Raw genomic sequence first — 22,205 nt, forward strand, 5'->3', positions numbered from 1 at the left:
TGTTACATTTTAAGTAAGGGAAGTATTTTTTGTTTGAATTACTGCTGTCTAAAAAAGATATTTAAATGATTATATCAAACAAGAATTTATTATGTCTGTTTTTATTATTTAATTTTCCTTTTAATGTGTTATGGAAAACAAAAGTTTAATAATGGAAAATTACATTTATTTTACATAATTTTGGAATAATTTTTAGCTAAGTTATCTAAGGCAAAAAATAAAAAGTAAAGTTTTACAAAGCCAGATATGTGGTAGGAGGTGGGAGAACTAGAGGTGTGCAAAATTTGTGGTTAGAGACTGATCCTTCCCATCTCTTCCAGATGCTTCCCTTATTCTTAACATTTCTCAAAATTTGATATTGATACTCTCTTCTCACATTTTTCCGAAGAGGCAATTACATTACTTTCTATGATTGCAGAAAGTTATGATTACATTATATTAGATTTTGACACTAAATTACACACTGGTGAGAAAGCCATGCTCTTCATTTGGTTTTTATTTTCATCACTAAGACAATACAAAGGTGACTCCCATTCTGTAGTCACAAGTTACTTCAATATTCCTAGTAAAACATAACAGAAACATATATATGTTTTATTTCATTAAGATCTCCTGAAGGGAGACAATTCTTTGTTGTATGCTAGAGCCTTTTTCCCCAAGTTTTGAAAAGCAAAATGTCTCCAGGTATTGTCAACTATCTCCTAGACTATGAATATGGGGAAGAGGCAAAAACTTCCGTGATCCAGATGCAAAAGAAACATTAAATGTTTAAAGATATTTCATCTTTTAAATTCTAATGAAATGCCCAAACAGAATTCTTTTTTTAAAATTTAATTTTTAGTTGTAGTTGGACACAATTAGAATTACTGTAATTATCAACTACTTTCTATAAGCAAATAGAAATGATAGCTAAATAATCTTTAAGTGAATAATATTAAATATCACAATTATGAAAAAAGTAAAGAATATGAGTTATTTAATATTTTCTTTCAAATTCCAACTCACTGTTTTGCCTGGAATTACACTACATTATGTTGAAGTAATTGGTAAACTATACTATTATGAGTGTAAATTTTACAAATATTGAAATTACTGCATTCTGAATAAAATCACAAACTCTTAAAATGGGATATTTAAAGAGGGGAAAATAGTAACTAATACAACTATCTAAAAAATTTATTATACTTTACTGGGCAGTCATAGTCATGGCATTCTTATAAATATTTTTTAAAACATTTTTTTGTAGTTGTAGATGGACAGAATGCATATATTTTATGTTTTTTTTATATGGTGCTCAGGATCAAACCCAGTGCCTCACACATGTTAGGCAAGCATTCTGCCAGTAGCTTCAGCCCCAATCCCAGGCATTCTTTTAAAGTATCATTAAGTTTACACATATTTTTTGGAAGGGATTGAGTATTTGTTCATCTATGATCAACACTTTTAGGCTAATTTTCTGTTTTAACTCAAGTTTTAAAAAAAAAACCTGCTTTTATTCACATTAAAAACAAACTGCTTGATATGTACTCAATAATTAGATGATGAATTAAGATGTAATTTTTCCAATAAGTAGGATGTGGATGCACTGGAGCAAACACCAGCAAGAGTGAGGGCATGCTGCTAAACTGTCTCACCTACTTTTATCATGCTGTATCCACTTTAGGGATCCAATTTATGTGGTAAACAAAACTTTCAACAAATTCATTTCATCCTCACAATAATTATACAATGGGGAGATCAACTTAATCTTCATTTTACAACTTGGAAAACTGAAGAACAAAAATATCCCGTAACTTATATAAAGTGGCATGCCAATAGTGGCACAGCATGGATCTGAACAGTCTGGCTTCAGTAGCAGGATTTTTCCAACCTCAATAGACACACAATTCAGTTAGCAATCTTATTAAATTCAGATTCGGACTCAGTACTTCTGGTTAGGGGAAAACAATATTCTGATTTTTAACAATCACACCTGTGATACAGATGTTGCTAGTCTGAAGATCACCCTTTAATTAGCAAAGTTCTAATCTACACTGGACAATAGTGAGAGATATGGCAACCATCAGAAACACAGTTTATACTCAGAAAATTACTCTTACGTGCAAATTGCCAACTTCTGATTTAGAACTTATGCTACTTCTTTTTCTTTCTTTTAAAAAGGGAAGTTAAGGGCTGGGGATGTGGCTCAAGTGGTAGTGCGCTCGCCTGGCATGCGTGCGCCCCGGTTCGATCCTCAGCACCACATACAAATAAAGATGTTGTGTCCGCCGATAACTAAAAAATAAATATTAAAAAATTCTCTCTCTCTTTCTCTCTCTCTCTCTTTAAAAAAGGGAAGTTAACAAAATTTGCAAGTATTATAGTATTTACAAGTATTATAGTAGCTAATTTCAGGTTTTGATAGTCAACATATGATTAATATAAACTTGAAACTGTAATATCTACCCCCCATAAGGCCTTCCATTCATCCAAAAAGGATTTACAATTACTCTTAAATATCTTCTTTAACATAGATTCAGTCCAAACCCATTAATATTTAGGAGTACATGTTTGTACCCTCTATACAGGAAAAGAAATTCAAGGTTAACTTAGAAATCCAGCACCTTTCCAAACTTTTGCTGTTTACACAAGTGCTAACTCTAAGTGGAAAAGGAAGCACATCCTTTGATAAACAGAACGTAAATGTCAACACATTACTAAACAACTCTCGTCCATAACTTTCTGTAAAACAAAGGGATGTTCATAATAATTTCCCTTCATGCTCACTGGTGAATTGATTTTTATACCGTAATCTAAAATATAGAATGTAAAAAGTATAAAAGTAAACCAAAAAACATATATTATTTCCCTGTGTTTAAAATGCATTGGCCCACAGGCCTTCAATACTTAAAACCTAAAATACCATCAAATCATTAGAAATTAAATCTTTATCAACCTTGTTTACTAAAAGAAAAAGAAGTATTCCTATTGACATATAATCAAACACTTTTAAAGTCATGCATTTAATTTGACAATGATATCTTTCAAAGGCCATCCTGGATGTGTATATTAGACCTAATTATGTAACTAAATAATAACTTATTAATTAAAACAAAAGATGGGATTTAAGACAAATCTCCCTAGTACAAGTAATTCTGGTTTTCCTATATCTCATTCAACATTTTCCTGAATGTACCCAGATACACTTAATATTTCTTCCCTGAGGGATAATTAACTGCCACATACTTTGACAAGTTTACACACACACACACACACACACACACACACACACACACACACCTTACCAAAAGCCATAATTAAATAATTGCACCTGGAAGTAGCAAGCATAAGGTTTCAAAGGTCTCATGCAATATTAACACACAAATTCTAAATATACTTATGACTGTGGAATCCCATTTTTAATTACAACATAAATTAACAAATCTAAATAATACAATTACCATAAAGCTAAAATTCTCATTTATGCAGCTATGAGTTAAAAGAAATATAATACCACAATCTATTGCATTTTCTGGCATGAAAGCAAAAACACAATACAAATGTAGGCTTTTCTATCAAAATTACAAGAACTAACCTTCTACCCAGAAGAATCCAAAGACACACAAAAGTATCTGCATTATTTTACATATGAGGTGTATGGAAAAAAGTCTCTCCCCAAAGTAGTAAGAAACAACTTCTAATTTCCTAAGAAACTTGTATTTTACATTTATTTTTTTTTCCTGAATCACTTACACAGCCACAAAGAAACTCAGATATTAAAGAACTAGAGAAGTTAAAAGATGTCCTTTTCAATAGCCAACAGTCACCAAAGACTGTGACAAAAGAAAATAGATATAAGTATTCCATGTTACTGTGCACAAGCAAGCCCAAAGTTTTACTGCTTCAATAGTTAAATCACTAAATGTTAAGCATTATTTCATGAACCTAAATGAAATCTGGTATATAAAGAGAAAAAAATATGCGATAAGTGAAACTTACTTTCTATTTCACAGAAATATTATTATTATTTTAGATTATTTTACTTCATCTAAAATAATCCTGTGACCTTGTGGAAACAGTCCTGGGTTAAACACTTAAAGTACATTCCTTTACCAAATGTACTAGTAAATTACTGCTCTGAAAGTATTCAATATGTCTACTATGTTCTCTAGATGTAAATTCATACACTGGTTTAAGCCATTTGCAGAAAATCAACAGAAATTATCAGAATATATTCTGAAAGTTAAGTGATTCTTCCACAGAGCAAATTTAACTTGACCTCCTAAATGGTACAGATTTGACACACCATTTAGAAGGGTAAAAGAAATACTGATTTACTTCTTCTCTAAAGCAATACTGTTCAACAAAATTATAATACAAGTTACACATGTAATTTTGAATTTTCTAATAACTATGCGAAGATGATAAAAATACAATTTTTAAAACACTTACTAAACATGCCAAATATTATTTCAAGATGTAAAAATCCAGTATGCATTTCACACTTACAGCATATCACATTTTCAACTAACCACAACAACCTGGTCCATAATCAGAATGTGGCTAGTGGCTACACTATTGAGGAGTATACTTTTTAAGTAATATTTTGAGATCTGACATACCACTCTGTTTATAATTAGTTCACATTCATGTCTGCTTTTTAAACTGAAATGGCTGTGACTACAAATATAAGCAAAACTGTTAATTCACTGGATAAATCAGGATCAGATCCCCCTTATCTGGGAATCTGGTTAACACACACAATAAGTAGCAAATGGATTTTTCTTTATTATGTCTCAAGTAGACTTCAGAGATGGTGCTGATCAACATGAGCAAACACAATTTGTAGCAAAAACACAGGTTAAACACCAAAACATTTTTATATCAAATCATAACACTGCCTTAATTCTAGCATCCCTTCCCCTCTCATTCTTGAGCACATATTTCTATGCAATTTATTTATAATATTGCTCTCTAAATTTGATAAATTTTGTAAACCATACAGTCACCATTCAAAAATAAACAGAACACTATATAAGACACAAATGAAAAAAATCAACCAGCTACTTTTAATACAATTTGTCAACCAATCTTAAAGTCTGAGTTCCACTGAATTTGATTCTTCTCACAATTCCAATTAATTTACTTCTAAGAATTTTCCCAAGTCATTAGGATATTTGTTTAAAATGTAAATAATTCCAACAATGTGTTTTCTAGAAAATAACAACTACAACCATAGCTTAGCACATAAAATTTGTCCTTTAGGCAAGTTACTGAATAAATCAAACAAAAACAACTATACTCCTGTTTAATGCTTTCACATTTTGTAACACCATATTCAACAATTTCTAAATTTGGAAAATCAGTTCAGATTGCACTCAAACATTAACTTTAAAACTTAAAACCTTACAGGTTTCTACAAAATACTTGTGAATAAATGTATTCCACAGAAAAACAACAGAAAAATCAACACCACTCAAACAAATCTCAGCAAGAAGCACAAGATCAGTATATTCATAAGTACAGAATATATGATACATGCTAAACAGTGTTTTTCCCCTAATTTAATTTAATTCACCTAGGAAATTTTTGTTTAAAGCACTTGCAAAGTTTTAAGGAAGCAAACATAGCTAGCTAGCCTCTTCTGCTGCACATACATACAAGGATAATACATTCATCTCCTGATATCATTCCACAATTTAGAAATCAAAATAACAAAATTTGTTTCTTACCTGTAGTTAGGAGAGGGTTAAGGGTTATTTCAGCTAGCTCCTTCTGAATTCTATTAGTGAAATGGGAACAGACAAAAAGGATTTGAGACAGTCTACAGAATAACCAGAAAATCAGAATGCCCTCTACCATCATGCAGGTAACTGCAAGGCTGGTTTTGCCTTCAGTAATGCTAACATGGCTGCTTCCTCTTTGTTCTCAGAGGCATAACCCAAACTCCTTAACAGAAAATTGCAGCTTTTTTCTCACTTGGTACTGTAAATAGGTAAGTCATTTACACCTGATTTGAGAAAGTCCTCCACTACTACTCAACAAAACGATGTAAAATCTATTTTAAAACTCTTTTTACCAAAGAAATTATCTTTTCAAGCTTATATGCAAATGAGACAAAACAGAAGGAGGAAAAGCACTAGAATATTTTTGACAATGACTTCAATCCACTTTTACTGTGGTAAAAATTAGAAAGCTATTGCAAGAGCACATTAATAGTTTTGTCAATATTTTATCTGTTTAAAAAAAGTTTAAAATTTACAAATACCTTTACCAATGAAAAACTTCCAAGGACTATTTTAGCAATCTTACTTAACCATTTCTTTTCTCTGATCTTAGGTACAGCACGCAAATTTAAATTTCATACTCTTGGAGGAAAGAGGGCCTTAAGGTAAGGGGAAAAAGAGCATTTCTCTGATTTTCTTGAAATTTAAAATGTTTTCAAAAGTTGTTTAATGTTCTCTCCACAAGATTACAACATACTGAGAAGAATTTTAAATTATTTCAAAGACTGCTGCTATTCAATACAATATTCTCAAGTTCATTAGTGTTTGATTAATGGTGCAATGACTGTGAAAATGTATAGAAAAATAAGAACATGAATCACTATAAAATGCAATAATTGATCAGTTTTTATATTTCCTTTTTCTTTTAGTTGTGATCAATGAAAAACCACAAAACATCAACATTAGGTAATGCTATAGGTACACTTTATGTTTGATACAAGAGTTCTACTCAACACAACCACTATCACTGATGGAGTCCCATTGATGGATTTTTTTTGCCATAATAGAAAATAAAAGTCAGCAGGAAACAAATAATCTTTCACTTATAACCAACAAAATGTTTTTTTTTCCTGCTGTTGATTTTCACTACTATGTCAAGAACATCCAGGAGTTTTAAAGATGTGCAAAGTTTTAACAGCAAAGTGACACCTGAGATTGTTAATGGCTACTTTTCCATTTTATTTGTTCTCACAAGAACAAACGGGGATAACTATAACTACAAAAAAAATTATACCTATTATGCAGGATTTAAAGACTTGTTTGTAAAACTAAGCAAATTTAAAATCTGCTTTCAAAAAAAGCCAAGGCCTGACATTCAACATTTTTTAGCAAATATAAACTTTTTTGATCATTTCCTTTCATGAAAAGTGACATATTTCCTTTTATGAAGTTGCCACCACAGATGCCTGGACTGACACCCACATGGACACACGCTAATTTCACTCAAGAGTATAACTCACAAAAGGAAACATCCCCAATGTACCATCTAATTCAGTTTCACAAATTTTCCTTGCCAACTCCTTAAACTGTCAGGATGAGAATTCAGTCTCTAGGACTCTTGCTGAAATTACCAAAGTACAGAATAAGTTTGCTTAGAAGCATAATTTTAGTGAGGATATTTTCATGCTCCCTAAAGGATGACAATTCATTCAAGTACAAATAAAATTGGTCATGAAGTATTTCTGGAGTATTGTTCTTGATGTAAAAATAAAAGCATCCAATTGCTTGAAAGACAACCTGACAATGTTACCTTTTAGCACTAGTGGATAACTTAGCAGTGGTTTTGCGAGAGAGTTTGGTGCTCTTCTTCCCCTGGGTGGCAGAAGGTTCTTTCTTCATGATCTTCAGGCTCTGGAGCAGCAGGGTGTTGCTGGTCGAATCTGAACTGCCACTGCTGGTGCTGGGGCTGTCATCATCGGACATTTGCTTATCACTGGCCATTTGATGAAGTTATCACTTGAAAAACTTTTTAAAAGAGGAAAGAGAAGAGGGAAGAAATGTTAATCTAAGAAATCAATCAACAGCTTTTCCTTATCTTAATATCATTCCCAAATTGTATCTTTATAAAAAGGCTTCAAAAGTGTTCACATTTATTGTATGAAAATGTTACTGGGGATAGGATGAATCTTACAATGCCAGCTCTCAGGGATTGTCCGAAATCACCCACTCACATTTTTTTCCATTCCTTGGATAATCTATGAATTGTCTACTTTCTCAGAAGGCATGAAAAAGATTTGCCGGGGAACTTAAGGCAAGGAGTATTAACAACATAACTGTAAATAACAGGTTTTTATGAAAAATGTTAAAAAGTCACTACACGTCTAAATATTCACAGACTGACATGGGTCAGAGCTACCAAATTCCCTTTCCCAGAGGAAAACATTCCCTGTCAACCGCTCATATGCTTATTTAAGGTGAACATTCCTCTTCTATGCACGTAAAACCTTTAAACACAACACTGGGAAATTTAAAACTCAACTAACAAGCCTCCCTAGCCTTTTCCACAGCCAGCAGTGAAGATTCATCCAGCCGCCACCATGGGAAAAGCAGAATCCAAACTGCACTTTCGGCAAAGCTCCCCACGTCACCAAGGTTCCTTGCTCAATATTTACATCACGGGGGACATTGTATCCAAAATTAACCAAAAGAAGGGTAAAAGCCCAAGGAAAACAACAAAGCCCCAAGAACTGCAACAAATGTCTGCGCCCTCATAGGCGAGCCACTGCCGCTGTCGCTGCTGCTGCCAGCGTCCACGCAGCTCCGCGGCCCTTTGTGGGGAAGGTCACCCACCGACAGCTCGCAGCCCCAGCGGGCAAGTAATAGGAGCAGCCAAAAGGCCCCGCAGCTCGGGGACACCGGTGGCGTGGACGCCTGGCGTGAACCTAGCTGCTGCCGCCGCCCTAACTGCCCACCCCCCAGGACCCCCGCCCAGCTGCCCTACCTTGCTGCCTGAAGGAAGTTGCCGCCGCCCCTACTGCCCCGATGCGGACCCCAGGACCCTGCCTTACCTCGCGGCGGGAATGAAGCTGCCGCCGCCACCTCCCCAGCCTAAGCCCATGGGGACACCATCCCCGCTGCCCTACTTCCTGGCGTGAATGTAACTATGGCCGCAGCTGCCCTAACTGCCCACCCCCCAGGACCCCAGCCCCACCGCCCTACCTTGCTGCCTGAAGGAAGCTGCCGCCGCCCCTACTGCCCCGCATGTGGACCCCAGCCCCGCCGCCTTACCTGCAGCGGGAATAGCTGCCGCCGCCACCGCCCCAGCCAAAGCCCACGGGGACACCATCCCCGCTGCCCTACTTCCTGGCGTCAAGGTAACTGCCGCCACCGCCGCCCTAACTGCCCACCCCCCAGGACCCCAGCCCCATTGCCCTACCTTGCCGCCAGAAGGAAGCTGCCGCCGCCCCTACTGCCCCGCATGTGGACCCCAGCCCCGCCGCCTTACCTGCAGCGGGAAAGAAGCTGCCGCCGCCACCGCCCTGGCTAAAGTTAACAAGGTTCCCATCCCCGCTGCCCTACTTCCCGGCGGGAAGGAAGCTGCCGCCTCCGCTACCACAGCCCTAGCTGCCCCCAAAGCCGACCTCAATCGTGGGGGCAGGAAGGAGAACGAGGCGGCGGCGCCGGCAGGAACTGGAACGAGGTGGCGGAGGCGGCAGGAACGAGGCGGCGGGGGCGGCAGGAAGGAGGCGGAGGCAGGAAGGAGGCGGAGGCAGGAAGGAGGCGGAGGCAGGAAGGAGGCGGAGGCGGCAGGAAGGCGAGGCCACTGAAGTCGTCCCCTCCCCGCCCCCCTGGCTGCCACCCCCAAGCTGACCCCCCACGCCGACCCCCACCCTCCCTCTTCCTTACCTCGAGGAAAGAAGGAAGCAGCCGCTGCCGCAGCGAGGCGGTGGCAGGAGGAGGCAGCAGGACCGAGACCCCGAGGCGGTGGTGGTCCTGGCAGGACTGAGACCCAGGCGGCGCTGAAGTCGCCCCCGCCCCCCTGGCTGCCACCCCCAGGAAGACCCACACCCTCCCTCTTCCTTACCTCACAGCAAGAAGGAAGCAGCAGCCACAGCGAGAAGATGCAGAGACAAATCCACATACTTACAGCCATCTGACATTTGAAAAATCTGTCAAAACTATATTTTAGACAGACAAAAGACAGCCTTTTTAACAAATGGTGGTAGGAAACTGGATAGCTATGTATACAAAAATAAAACAGACCCCTCTATTTCACCCTATACAAATCCCAATCAACATGGATCAAAGACTCGGGAATTAGACCAAAAACTTTACAACTACTAGAAGAAAACATAGGCTCCATAGTCCATCATATAGATACTGACAAGACCCCCAAAGTGCAAGAAATAAAATGAAGAATAAATGAATGCCATAAAACTAAAAAGCTTGTCTACAGCAAAGGAAACAATTAAGAACATGAAGAGAGAGATGACAGAAAGGGAAAGAATCTTGGCCACCTATTCTTCTGATAGGGGATTAATATCCAGAAGATTAAAAAAAGCTTAGCACCAAATATAATATAATAATAATGATGCAATCAATAAATGGGCAAAAGATCTAAACAGAAACTTCTCAAAAGATGAAACACAAATGGCCAACAAATATACGAAAGAAATGTTCAACAGCAATCAGGAAAATATAAATCAAAATTACAATACAATGTAATCTCAACCCAGTCAGAATGGCACTGCTCAAGAATATGAATAATAATTGCTGGCGATGTTGGGGGGGGAAAGGTACACTTGAACATGGTTGGTGTGACTACTAAACCACTCTGAAGAGCAGTATGGAGATTCCTCAAAAACCTAGAGATGGAACCACCCTATGACCTAGCTATCCCACTCCTTGGTATTTTTCCAGAGAGACATAAGATTGACACACTGCAGGGATATAGCCACCTCAAAGTGTATAGCAGCAAAATTTCAATAGGTAACTTATGGAATCAACCCAGATGCCAATAAATAGATGACTGGAATAGAATGAAATATATATATATATATATATATATACACACACACACACACACACACACACATATACATATACATATATATATTCTTAATATGTATCACAATTATGATACATACACACACACAATGGAGTTTTACTCAGCCATAAAAAAGAATGAAATGATGGTACTTGCTGGTAAATGGATGAAAATGGAAAATATCATGTTAAGTGAAATTAGCCAAACTCAGAAACTCAAAGTTTATATGCAGAAGCTAGAGTAAAATAAGGAAAGGAGGAGGTAAGGAAAGGATAATACAAATGAATCAAATATTAAATAATAGACAAGTGAAAGGAAGTCTAGCAGAGTGGAGGAAAGGGATGGAGAGGGGAAGGAGGATGGAAGGGAAAAAGAGGAGGGAAAAATGGATATCATGAACTAAAATAGATTTCCATGCATGTATGAGTTTTTCAGGATGAATGCAACTACTATGTATAACTATAAAGCTCTAATTTAAAAAAGAAAAATTAATAATTATGCAGTCAACAGTTAGGACTTTTGAGACAAGCATTAAGCTAGGAGCCTGGGTACACTGACCTCCTCCTTTATCACTCTTATTAACGATGAGGAAAAGGCAAAAACTCACATAGCAATAACTGAACAAATGATGACCATAAATTAAAACTGGTACTGAAGCCAAAAGTCAGGATGATATGATGAAAGAAATGTATGTATTAGGGGAATGAAGTTAGAAGGAATGACATGACAGTTTCTAAGATACAGATGGTTATGGTGCTCTGAATAAAAACTAGCCCAGAAAGCTGACAGTGCTAAGGGGTTGAACAGTCAAGACAGGAAAGGGGAGGTCATGAAGTATCCTTTCTTGGGTGACCATACAATTACCATTCATGTAGGGGTTCTTTAGAGATTGAAATATTAATAATAATTATACAAGGACATGGCATGATCCAGTGCTATCCTGGGCTAGAAGAAATATGGTTATCCTACATATATAGTATACTAACTAATGCTAAATTTATTATCATTGGGAATCACTAAATTTTTTAAATGAGTAACATGAATCAATATTTTTAAAAGATTACTCTCGCTACCAATAGAGAATGAATCTGAGGAGATCAGAGAACTTCAGAGACTTGCTTGGAGACTAGCAGTTCAGGTAAGAAAAGATAAGAACTACGCTTAGATGGAGATGAGCTGAGGTGGAAAGAAATGTCTACACTCAAAAATATTATGGAGACACAGATTCAAAAACACTTAATGATCAATTAGATGTGAAAGAAAAAAAAGGGGGTAATTCAACAAAATATATCACAGAATTCTCCCTTGAGCACTTGCATTTCTGAGGTTACTACTTCCTGAGATAAAAGCAAATACTCAAGCACAGTTTCATAGAGAAAATTAATTACAGTTCAGCTTGATATACATTATAACACACTCCTAAAATATATTTAAGTGGATGCATCAATAGGCAGTTAGACATTCAAGTCTGGACTACAGAGGAAAGGTTGCAGATATGATTTGAAAGACATTAGCCTACAGCTGATATGTAAAGCTAGCCTAATGTTCCTATGAAGAGCTACAGAACTGATGAAATTTCCCATAGTAGGTGAAAAGAAAGAAGAAATATGAACCAAAACTGAATTATGGAATACTCTAAGACATATTGATTCAGAAAAGGGAGGAGGATCCAGCAATGGAGACTGAGCAGACAGAGTTCTTAAGAAGGAAAGCCTTGTGGTATCACAAAGCAAGAGTAGAGGAGGATGAGATTTGGGTATGACTAAGTCTCATGCTGGTGGGAAGTTGTATATGACAGTGATAAACATATCCACTAGATTTGGCAACCCAGTCGCCATGGGTGAGCATGAGAAGTAGACAAAGCTAGCTGACACTTCTCTCACAACGTCCTATCGAAAAGGAGAGAAAATAAATGAAAAAAAAGAAATCAGAAAGGGAAGAGATCAAGGGATTTCGTTGTAAACTGAACAATTCTCAACTACTTATGCCAACTGTAATAATTTCGTGGAGAAAGAAATGCCAGCTATGGAGGGAATAACTAAACCTTATGAAGGCTGAGGGGCAGCCATGTGAAAGGAAGGGCTTCTCCAGAAGGACACTCCTCCGCTGCAGCAGGAGGGAGGGGCAACACTGGCTTTTAAGTGGAATTTTGAATTTGGTGTTGGGAAAATAAGTAATCTCCCTCTAGTGACTTTCATTTCACTGAGGTCATTAGTTGAAAATGAGGCGATAAGAAGCATGTACAGAAGCACCAGAGACAAAAATTATCAATTAAGCATTAAGGAGATTATAAGATGTAGTGTGCTAGAAAAATGTGAAATTTCTGGGGTGATGCTGAGTGCCCAATTGGTAATGTTAATCATGAATTTTTAGTGATACCATCTATCTAGCTGTGTGATTTTCCTCCATAATGTTTTCCAACTCAATTAAATTCTTATTAAATGTTCATGTTTATGATTACATTTGCTTTGGCTCTTGAAGAACATATAATATTCATAACTGTTGTTTAAAAGTTAATTGGGACCAATAAATATTCATATTCTCCTTTACTACTTTACCACAAACTATGGTTTTCTTTTATACCAAATCTCTAGACCCTACCTCATAACTTTCAATTACAGTATTTTTTTAAAAGTTGGGGAGATCTTCATTTTCAAAGATTCAAACCTGAGTTAATTCGGAATCCTCTCTTTGACTTGCAACAATTAAATAATCTTGACTGTCTGAAGTAAAATATCTTACTTGGGAACTCTCAGAAATAATGATTGTTTGCACCTGCAAGGAAGACAGAAAAGTGGGAATAAAAATTTAAAGAGTTTAACTCATTAAGGCACTAAATATTATACTAATGAGTTAGTATTTGATGTTTAAGACTCGATGTTTAAAACTATTCTGATCACTAGGTATGCATATATCATAAGCATACATCATTTCAAGCCAACAAAAATAGCCCCCGTTTAAGATACATGCTACAATTTGTATCAACTTGCAAAAAGTTCTGTTACTCATTAACATAGAATATACATTGTCATCCATTTAGATCAGTCTTACAAATCTGAATTTCTTTTAGGTAAAGCAATATAAAATGAAGATTTTGTTTTTACCAGGAATAACTGGAATCCAGATGTGAAGGTATACACACTGTTAACAGAAGACTTCTCTTCATTTCTTTCTTTATGAGTAATTACAAAGTAGGGGGAAAGACCAATATTAAAGGCCTCACAAGTTTTAGGATTTTGTATCATTAAATCCTAGAAAATGAGAATTACAAAAAACAGTTAACTCATAATGTATCTCACATTTACTTGTATATATTATTTTGTGCACTGTGGAAAAAAATAAGCAATGTTTACCTTTACTGGAATAAAAATCCCTTGCCATCGGTAAATAGTAAATGATGATTTTCTTAACATTATACCATATACTGAATCTTCCAAAGTAAAGAAACACCAGCCAGAAACTGGCTTGTCCAAAAAAACTTTGAAATATGGAAAAGACAACATCCATTCCCCCTAAAAAACATAAATCATTATTTACCAGTGCATAATTCCTTCTCAAACTTATCTGCTCTAATTTGTTATTTAAACATTGAGACTAATGACTTCAATACAAATGAATTCCCCATGGTGTGTGTGTGTGTGTGTGTGTGTGTGTGTGTGTGTGTGTGAGAGAGAGAGAGAGAGAGAGAGAGAGAGAGAGAGAGAGAGACAGGGACAGAGAGAGAGAGAGACAGGGACAGAGAGAGAGAGAGAGAAAGAGGCTAGAAAACTTAAAAATAGTAACTTAAAATAACAATTATGGATAACAAAAGGAGTACTAATACTTCACTCTATAGCCATATGAACTTTCCCAAGGTCTATTTAAATATAAATACTTGCTAACTGTAATTTTAAAGGGAAATATGCTAAAACATGTTTTATTTCTTTCTTTTCTTTTTTCCAGCACTGGGGTTTGGACTCAGGACCCTGGGCATGCTAGGCAAGCACTCTGACATTGAGCAATAGCCCCAGCCCGTCTCCCACCCTTTAACACACTCTTCTAGTATCTGCAATCTACTGTTTTCTCCTGTATTTCTCACCAGGTCTCCAAATCCCCTTCGTGAGATCACTCTGCTATCCCTAGCCATTCAATCTGATGCTTTTCAATTTTCAGGCTGGGTCTTCTTCCCTTCTCTGTCTAGAGCTCCTCTTCTCAGATTGTTAAATCAATGTCCATGACTTTAAAAACAGTAACACATGTCAGATCCCTAAGTCTATCTTGCAGCAGAGACCTTCCTTTGAGTATAAACGCCTTCTCAAAAGGAACTCAAACTTAAAATGTGCTAAAACAGATTTATTTTAATTCCCTCACCAAAACAACACCTAGCCTTCTTTCACACATCTCTTAGTCAGTGGCAAGACACTCTATCCTACCACACAAGCTAGGAGTCATCTGGGTCTCACCCTCACCCTTGCACCCAGTTCATCACCTGCTCTAAACTTCCATCATCTGTTGCCCTTTTGCTCATCTCCATGCATCCTCTCTTCTCTGCTATACCAACCAATTCTTTACACGGTCCTATGAATAACACTTAAAAATGCAAACATGATCATACCATACCATCTTCCCCATGCCTAAACCACTCAAAGGTTTTCCATTAACTCTGGGATAAAAGATTGACATCCATAAAATATTTCTCAAGTTCTTCAATGATCTCTGCATCTCCCCTATTTCTGTACTCCCTATTCACTGAGGTTCTTCAATTATGACATGTCCTTTTATGCCTGAGTTTCCTGCCTCTAAAGCTTCCCCCTCGTGTCTCCCAGGTTCCTCCAACCCAGTTCTTTGCATAATTGATTCCTCCACATTGATTTTTACTTATTATTTTGGTACACTTTAAATTCTAAGCTCCATGAGCTCAGTAACATTCCTAGGCACTCAAATATTCTTGGATATAGTAATAAAATTAAATATCTGTTTCCCATTTTTAATAAACCCATAAATTATAATTCATGGAAATAATGTAAATCTTATACATGCAACATTTCTGAGTTACAGCATTTTTTTCTCATAAAAAACTAAACATACTCATGCCAAGGGCTGTTTCAGATATCGTCTCCCACTGCACACTCACAGCTAAATCAATGCCATTAGTACACAACACATTTAAGTATACCATTCTGTTGGTTTCTTCAATATCTATAGAAGTGGCTCTGAAATTGTGGAAAACAGAAAAAGAATATAATTTCTACATATTTAAAATATATGTCACATTACCAGTATATGCTTAATATGCTTCTACATTTATACAACCCAAATGACATGCACAAATTTGATACATGAATATTTTCAAGACAAATGTGTGCTTGAAAATATTCATTTATGGAGTTTTTTTAAGTACAAATGCAACACTTATAATCAGAAAATACTGAAGATCAGTAATTTAACATTACACATTTTAAAACTGTCTTTTTTGAATTTTTTCACACATAAATCAAAAACATCTGACAGGAAAAAACAGGAAATTCTTAGTATAAGAATAAAACTAAATCTCTTAATATACTGTATATAAATATCCGCCCCCCCACCGCCGCCCGGCCCAGCCTCCCAGAGCCCCGCTCCGAAGCCAGCGCCCCCCGCCGCCCCGCCCCCTGCCGCGCCGCCCCGCCCCCCGCCGCCACCGGTCCCTCCGCCGCCCGGCCCCCGCCCCCCCGCAGCTCGGCCCCCTGCCTCCGCCGCCGGCCCGTTGCCGCCAGGCCCCAAGCCGCCGCCAGGCCCCAAGCCGCCGCCCGGCCCCGCCTCCCGGACTGACGCCCCGACGGCACCCCCCCCCCCCCCGCCGCCCGGGCCACGCCGCTGCTGGGCCCCCCGCCGCCTGGCCCCAAGCCACCCACAGGCCCCAAGCTGCCACCAGGCCCCACCGCCGCCCGGCCCCGCCTCATGGACCGCCGCCCTGATGGCAGCGCACCCTGCCGCCCGCGCCCCCCCCCCCCCCCCCGCGCCGCCTCCGGGACCTCTGCCCCGAAGGCAGCCCCGGCCTGCTCACCTGCTACACTGTGTGGAGGACCCCAGCTGGGGAGCAGCATCCAAAGCAGCCCGCCCAACTGCTAGCCGCCGCCAACCGCCCACCTGTGACCTCGCGCTGCCTGGCCAGGCTCGCGCATGCGCAGACCGGTCAGGGCGCGCCGGCCCCCACACCCGCCCGGCCCCCCGCCGCCGCCTGGCCCACGGCCGTCTGGCCCCTAGCCGCCGCCAGGCCCCACCGGCGCCGGCCCCGCCTCATGGACCGCCGCCCGCCCCCCCCCCCCCCCCCCCGCCGCCTCCGGGACCTCTGCCCCGAAGGCAGCCCCGGCCTGCTCACCTGCTACACTGTGTGGAGGACCCCAGCTGGGGAGCAGCATCCAAAGCAGCCCGCCCAACTGCTAGCCGCCGCCAACTGCCGCCAACCGCCCACCTGTGACCTCGCGCCGCCTGGCCGGGCTCGCAGGCCCCCACACCCGACCGGCCCCGCCCCCCCCGCCGCCGGGCCCCGCCCCCCCACCCCCGCCGCCGCCGCAGGGCCCGCCGCCGCTGCAGGGCCCGCCGCCGCCTGGCCCGCGGCCGTCTGGCCCCTAGACGCCGCCAGGCCCCACCGGCCCCTGGCCCCGCCTCCCGGACCGCCGCCCCGCCCCCCGCCGCCCCCAGGCCCGCCGCCGCCCGCCCCCCACACCCGCCCGCTATAAGTGTCAAGGGGCACCACCCGCACAGCTGGAGTGCCCGCCCACCTCGCCCACCGCCAGGCTACCACGAAGTGCCCTGCACCGAGCTCCACCCACCCCCTACCAGTGGAGGGGAAGCCCCGCCCGGGAAAACCTCCTTTGAGACCTGGCTTGCGAAAAGCTGGTGTGCACCAGGTGGTGCGTCTGGGCGGCCCTTCTCCTGCAGCCCACTTACCTGTCAGGCTGCACTGCCATAAGTCCTGCTCCAGCACCCGTGTCCTCATCGCCTCTGGTGGGCCCTTTGCCTGGAAGGCTACTAAGAAGCCTGGCACTTGGCCCTCCATCTGGCTGCAAGAGGCTCCCCCCCACGCTGTGCGTGCTCAGCCTTTCCTGTGAGCCGCAGAGGACCCTGGACTCAGGGCTGTAGGAGTGCCGCGCTAACTGAATTCTATATTTTAGTGATAGTATGAAAATACTAATTGAAATCTATACTTCAATTAAATAATAATATGAGCCTTATAATTCTGTATTTGTACGTTTAAGCAAATGCATACTATTCTTATCATGTTTGGACTTCTGCATACCTTTCTGTTCTTCGTTTTTGGGTGGATGACTTTCTCTTAAGTCCTCTTCCATTCTTTCTTGTGCTAATTTTTTTGCTTCTTGTTTTTGGATCTTTCTTTTCAATTTTCTGTCTTCTTTCAGTCTTAGCTTCTCTAGGCTGATAAACATTTACAATTAGTGATAATTTACCTTTGTTAATTGCTCAATGAACTACTTTCTGTTGCCTACTATAGAAAACATTCTCCAAGCAATAGGCTGTGACTTTTAATTAAGAAAGCTATGTATAATTTGTATAGATGTTATTTCCATGTACATAATGTATATAAATTACTGTGTAGGGTAAATAAGAATAGTACATGTACTCTGCAAGCAAGATCCCATAATAAAATATTATTTTCACCCCAATAACAACATGGGAATTTGGTTGATTTGGTTACACTGATTCCTTTTCAACAAATAATTCTATACATCTTTTCTTTTGGTTTTTCTTGGTCACAAATTATAAGAAAAAAATCACTTTTTAGGATGAAAAACAAGAAGCAGGACCGAAAAGAAAAGAAAAAAGGATTGGAATTATTTGATCTGAACAGAAAGATACAGAGGTGAATAATTTTGACAATACACTAAGTATTTCAAGGTAAGAAATAGTCATTGGTTCAAAATGTTTAAAGTGGAGAAAAATAAAAAAGCAAAAATGCTTTTGAAATTGAAAGCCAAAAGCTAACTATATAATTTTTGTTAAATGCCAAATCTGTTGATAAGTAATTTCATAACATGAAATGTTATAATTTTACTTACAAGTTCAACCACTAAATAGTGACTTTTTCAAATTTTCAGTATTTAATCATTCTAAAGCTAGTTCTGTTTTAAATATCCATAAAAATAATTTTTAAAATACTTATTTATATATGTTTACACAGCCAATTTTAAAAAATAGCACAATTTAGAAATCTGCATTTAACAGAGTTATATACTAAGAGACAATATAAAAACTACTGATTGATTGTTAAAAATCTTACCTAGAACATTTCTGTTTCAGAATAGGTCTTGGAGGAACTGCCCAGAAAGCAGGAAAAAAAAAAGGAAAGAATTAAGAGAAATCGAACAATTAAGATAAAATAAGCCTTACGGCAAGCCTGAAAATCCTATGATTCATCTCTTTCTCAATGTAACTTGATCTAAAATCCTAACACTCCCATTCATCTATCTCTGTCACATGTATTTGTTAATGCTCTAGAGAATTAGAAGCCCCCAAGAGACTAACACCATGCTTTCAGTACTGGATTTTGTTGTCAATAACTTGTATATCTCCATCCCAATATGGTATAATGAGAGGAAAATCTAATAATCTCTGTGCTTTATTTTTCTGTAACAGCTTTGTTGATATAAATATAATAAAACTTACATAAGAGTACAGTTCAGTGGCTTTTAATATATCCAAAATGTTGTACAACCATCACCAATCTAAATTTAGATATTTTCATCGTCCAACAAGGAACTCAATACCATTAGCAGTTCCTCATCTTTTTCCCCTAATGCCCAGACCTAGACAATCTATTTTCTGTCTCTGTATACAGATTTGCCTATTCTGGATATTTCATATATACAGAATCATACAGCATGTGACCTTTGTGTCTGGCTTCTTTTATTTTGTACAGTGTTCGCAAGATTCATGCATGTTGTATCATATATCAGTACTTATTGTTTATCTATTCATCAGTGGATACTTGGGTTGTTCCCCCTTTGGGGCTATTATGAATTGTGCTGCTATAAACATTCATGTACAAGTTTTGGGGAGAACATGTTTTCCTTTTTTTGTACAAATCTAGTAGTGGAAATGCTGTGTCACATGGTAACCCTATGTTTAACTATTTGAGGAATTGCCAGTCTTGTTGTCCCAAAGCAGCTGCACCATTTTACATTACAACCAGCAAAGTATGAATGTTATAATATTTCCATCCCCTTGCCAACACTTAATATCTATGCATATCCTCAGAGTGTGAACCAGTATCTCACTGTGTTTTTATTTGCATTTCCTTAATGGTTAACAATATTGTACTAATGGGTTATCACTATTTTCTTTGCAGATATGTCTATTATATACTTGTAAATTCGATTATTTCTCTTTTTACTATTAAGTTGTAAAAGTTGGCCCCTGTACTTTTAAAAGCTTCATACAAAAGCAAGTTCTGGTATATGAGACAAAATTTATTAGTTTTTCTAGAATTGGTAAAGCATCCATATGGCTCCAGAAATGACACTAAATTCATAATTCAATTCATAAACTCAGGTACCATCTCAATAATGATATTAATATAATAAAACAGTAATACTGTACCTTCCTCTAAGTACAACCAGTACAGCATCCTGCTTAATAACACATGCACTAATGTCAGAATGCCTGAACTCAAGTTCCAGCTCTACCACTTCCTTGATGCTTAACCATGAGCTCATCACTTCACCTATCTAAACTGTAAAATGGAAATGATCATACTACACAATTCTCAAGGCTGCTGTAAGGAAAATGTAATGATGAATGGAAGGTGTGTCACTAGTACCTAGGAAAAGTGCATTAAAAGTCATTGTTTCTCTTTCAAGGGAGAATGCATGTCAGGGACTGTGAGGAGAGTACTACTGTCTGTCTTTCAACACCTGCATCACTTAATATAGCTAGCAGGGAACATTCTCAAAAACAAACTGTTACCTTTATTTTCTCTGGCTAAGACTCTTCAATAATCATATTACTGGTGGGCCAAGTTAACACTCCTGGAAGACGATAAGTCAAGGTTTTTGCTTTCTCAAAGTGATTGAGAGCTTCTAGGAATCTAAAATCAGAATTAGGAAAAAAAAAAAAGAAAAAGATGTGATGTGATATTTTCATTTACTACAAGAGTTCACAAGACCTAGAGCTTCTTGGTAGGAGTACCTTCAATAAAACATCAGATGGAAGTATTCAATGAACACTAAATTTCCTTTAAATAAAACTAAGGTTTATTGCTGCTTGCTATTACAGTAATATAAACTAAATATAACTGTGTCCTGGCCTTTGGCTTTATCATGGTAAGGTGCGTACTATTCCTTTTAAAATGCAACTTTGTTCCATTCAAAAAATAAGAGGTTGTGAGGGGAATGGAATAATAAACATGGAGGTAAATGAATTACAGTAGATGGGGTAGAGAGAGAAGATGGGAGGGGAGGGGGGATAGTAGAGGATAGGAAAGGTAGCAGAATACAACAGTCACTAATATGGCAGTATGTAAAAAAATGTGGATGTGTAACCAATGTGATTCTGCAATCTGTATTTGGGGTAAAAATAGGAGTTCATAACCCACTTGATTCTAATGTATGAAATATGATATGTGAAGAGCTTTGTAATGTTGTGAATAACCAATAAAAAAAAGAAAACATTTGCACACATATGAAGTATGTGTAGAGGCTGAAAAGGAAAGACAGAGAGAGATACCAGAGTCATCAATTCCTAGGAATCAACAATAAAAAAAAAGATACTGAAGTATTAGATTATGAAGTTAATGAGGGCTTTATTCTCTTTAGACTAAAAAAAGAGATTCCCTGCTTTCTCCAATCTTGAAACTATTTTCTAATTTAAAAACTTATTTTTGCCTATACATATGTAAAGATTCATATGTAGGGCTGGGGTTGTAGCTCAGTGGTAGTAGAGTGCTTGCCTTGCACACGTGAGGCACTAGGTTCGATCCTCAGCACCATATAAAAGTAAACAAATAAAAATAAAGTTTAAAAAATAGCCAATAACTCACTGACAAAAAATTGAAAAAAAAAAAGATTTATATGTAGAAAAGCTAGACTACCATCCACCATAAGACAATTATCAATAGCAGGATACAAATGGTACATTACAATGCCAAAAAGCAGCTATTAGACTTTTACCCACATCATATTACTTAGGAATTAAAATGTAAATGCCTTTCAACATGGCAAAGACTTTTCAGTTTACCACATTTCCATGATTTTACACATTTATGTTTCTTTCCTGGACCTTGTGAATACCAGCATATCACCGTTGCATTAAACAAGTATGTCCTAACAATTTACACTACACTTTGAAATTAATTTCATTTGCTATTACTATAAAGGTGATTGCTAAATCCTATTTCCCTTGTAACTACTTGATCCTTACAGACCAATTCAAAATTAACTTCATGAAGTAAAAGAATTTTCTTTAATCTTTAAAAA

At 38.5% G+C, this 22,205-nt stretch overlaps 1 pseudogene; it reads right to left on the reverse strand.

Moving 5' to 3' along the window:
* LOC144251621 (transport and Golgi organization protein 1 homolog) overlaps positions 1-22,205 on the reverse strand; it is a 100,982-nt pseudogene that overhangs the window by 73,180 nt on the left and 5,597 nt on the right.

This window comes from Urocitellus parryii, unplaced genomic scaffold (genome assembly GCF_045843805.1).
Source record: "Urocitellus parryii isolate mUroPar1 unplaced genomic scaffold, mUroPar1.hap1 Scaffold_127, whole genome shotgun sequence".
NCBI classification, from domain to species: domain Eukaryota; kingdom Metazoa; phylum Chordata; class Mammalia; order Rodentia; family Sciuridae; genus Urocitellus; species Urocitellus parryii.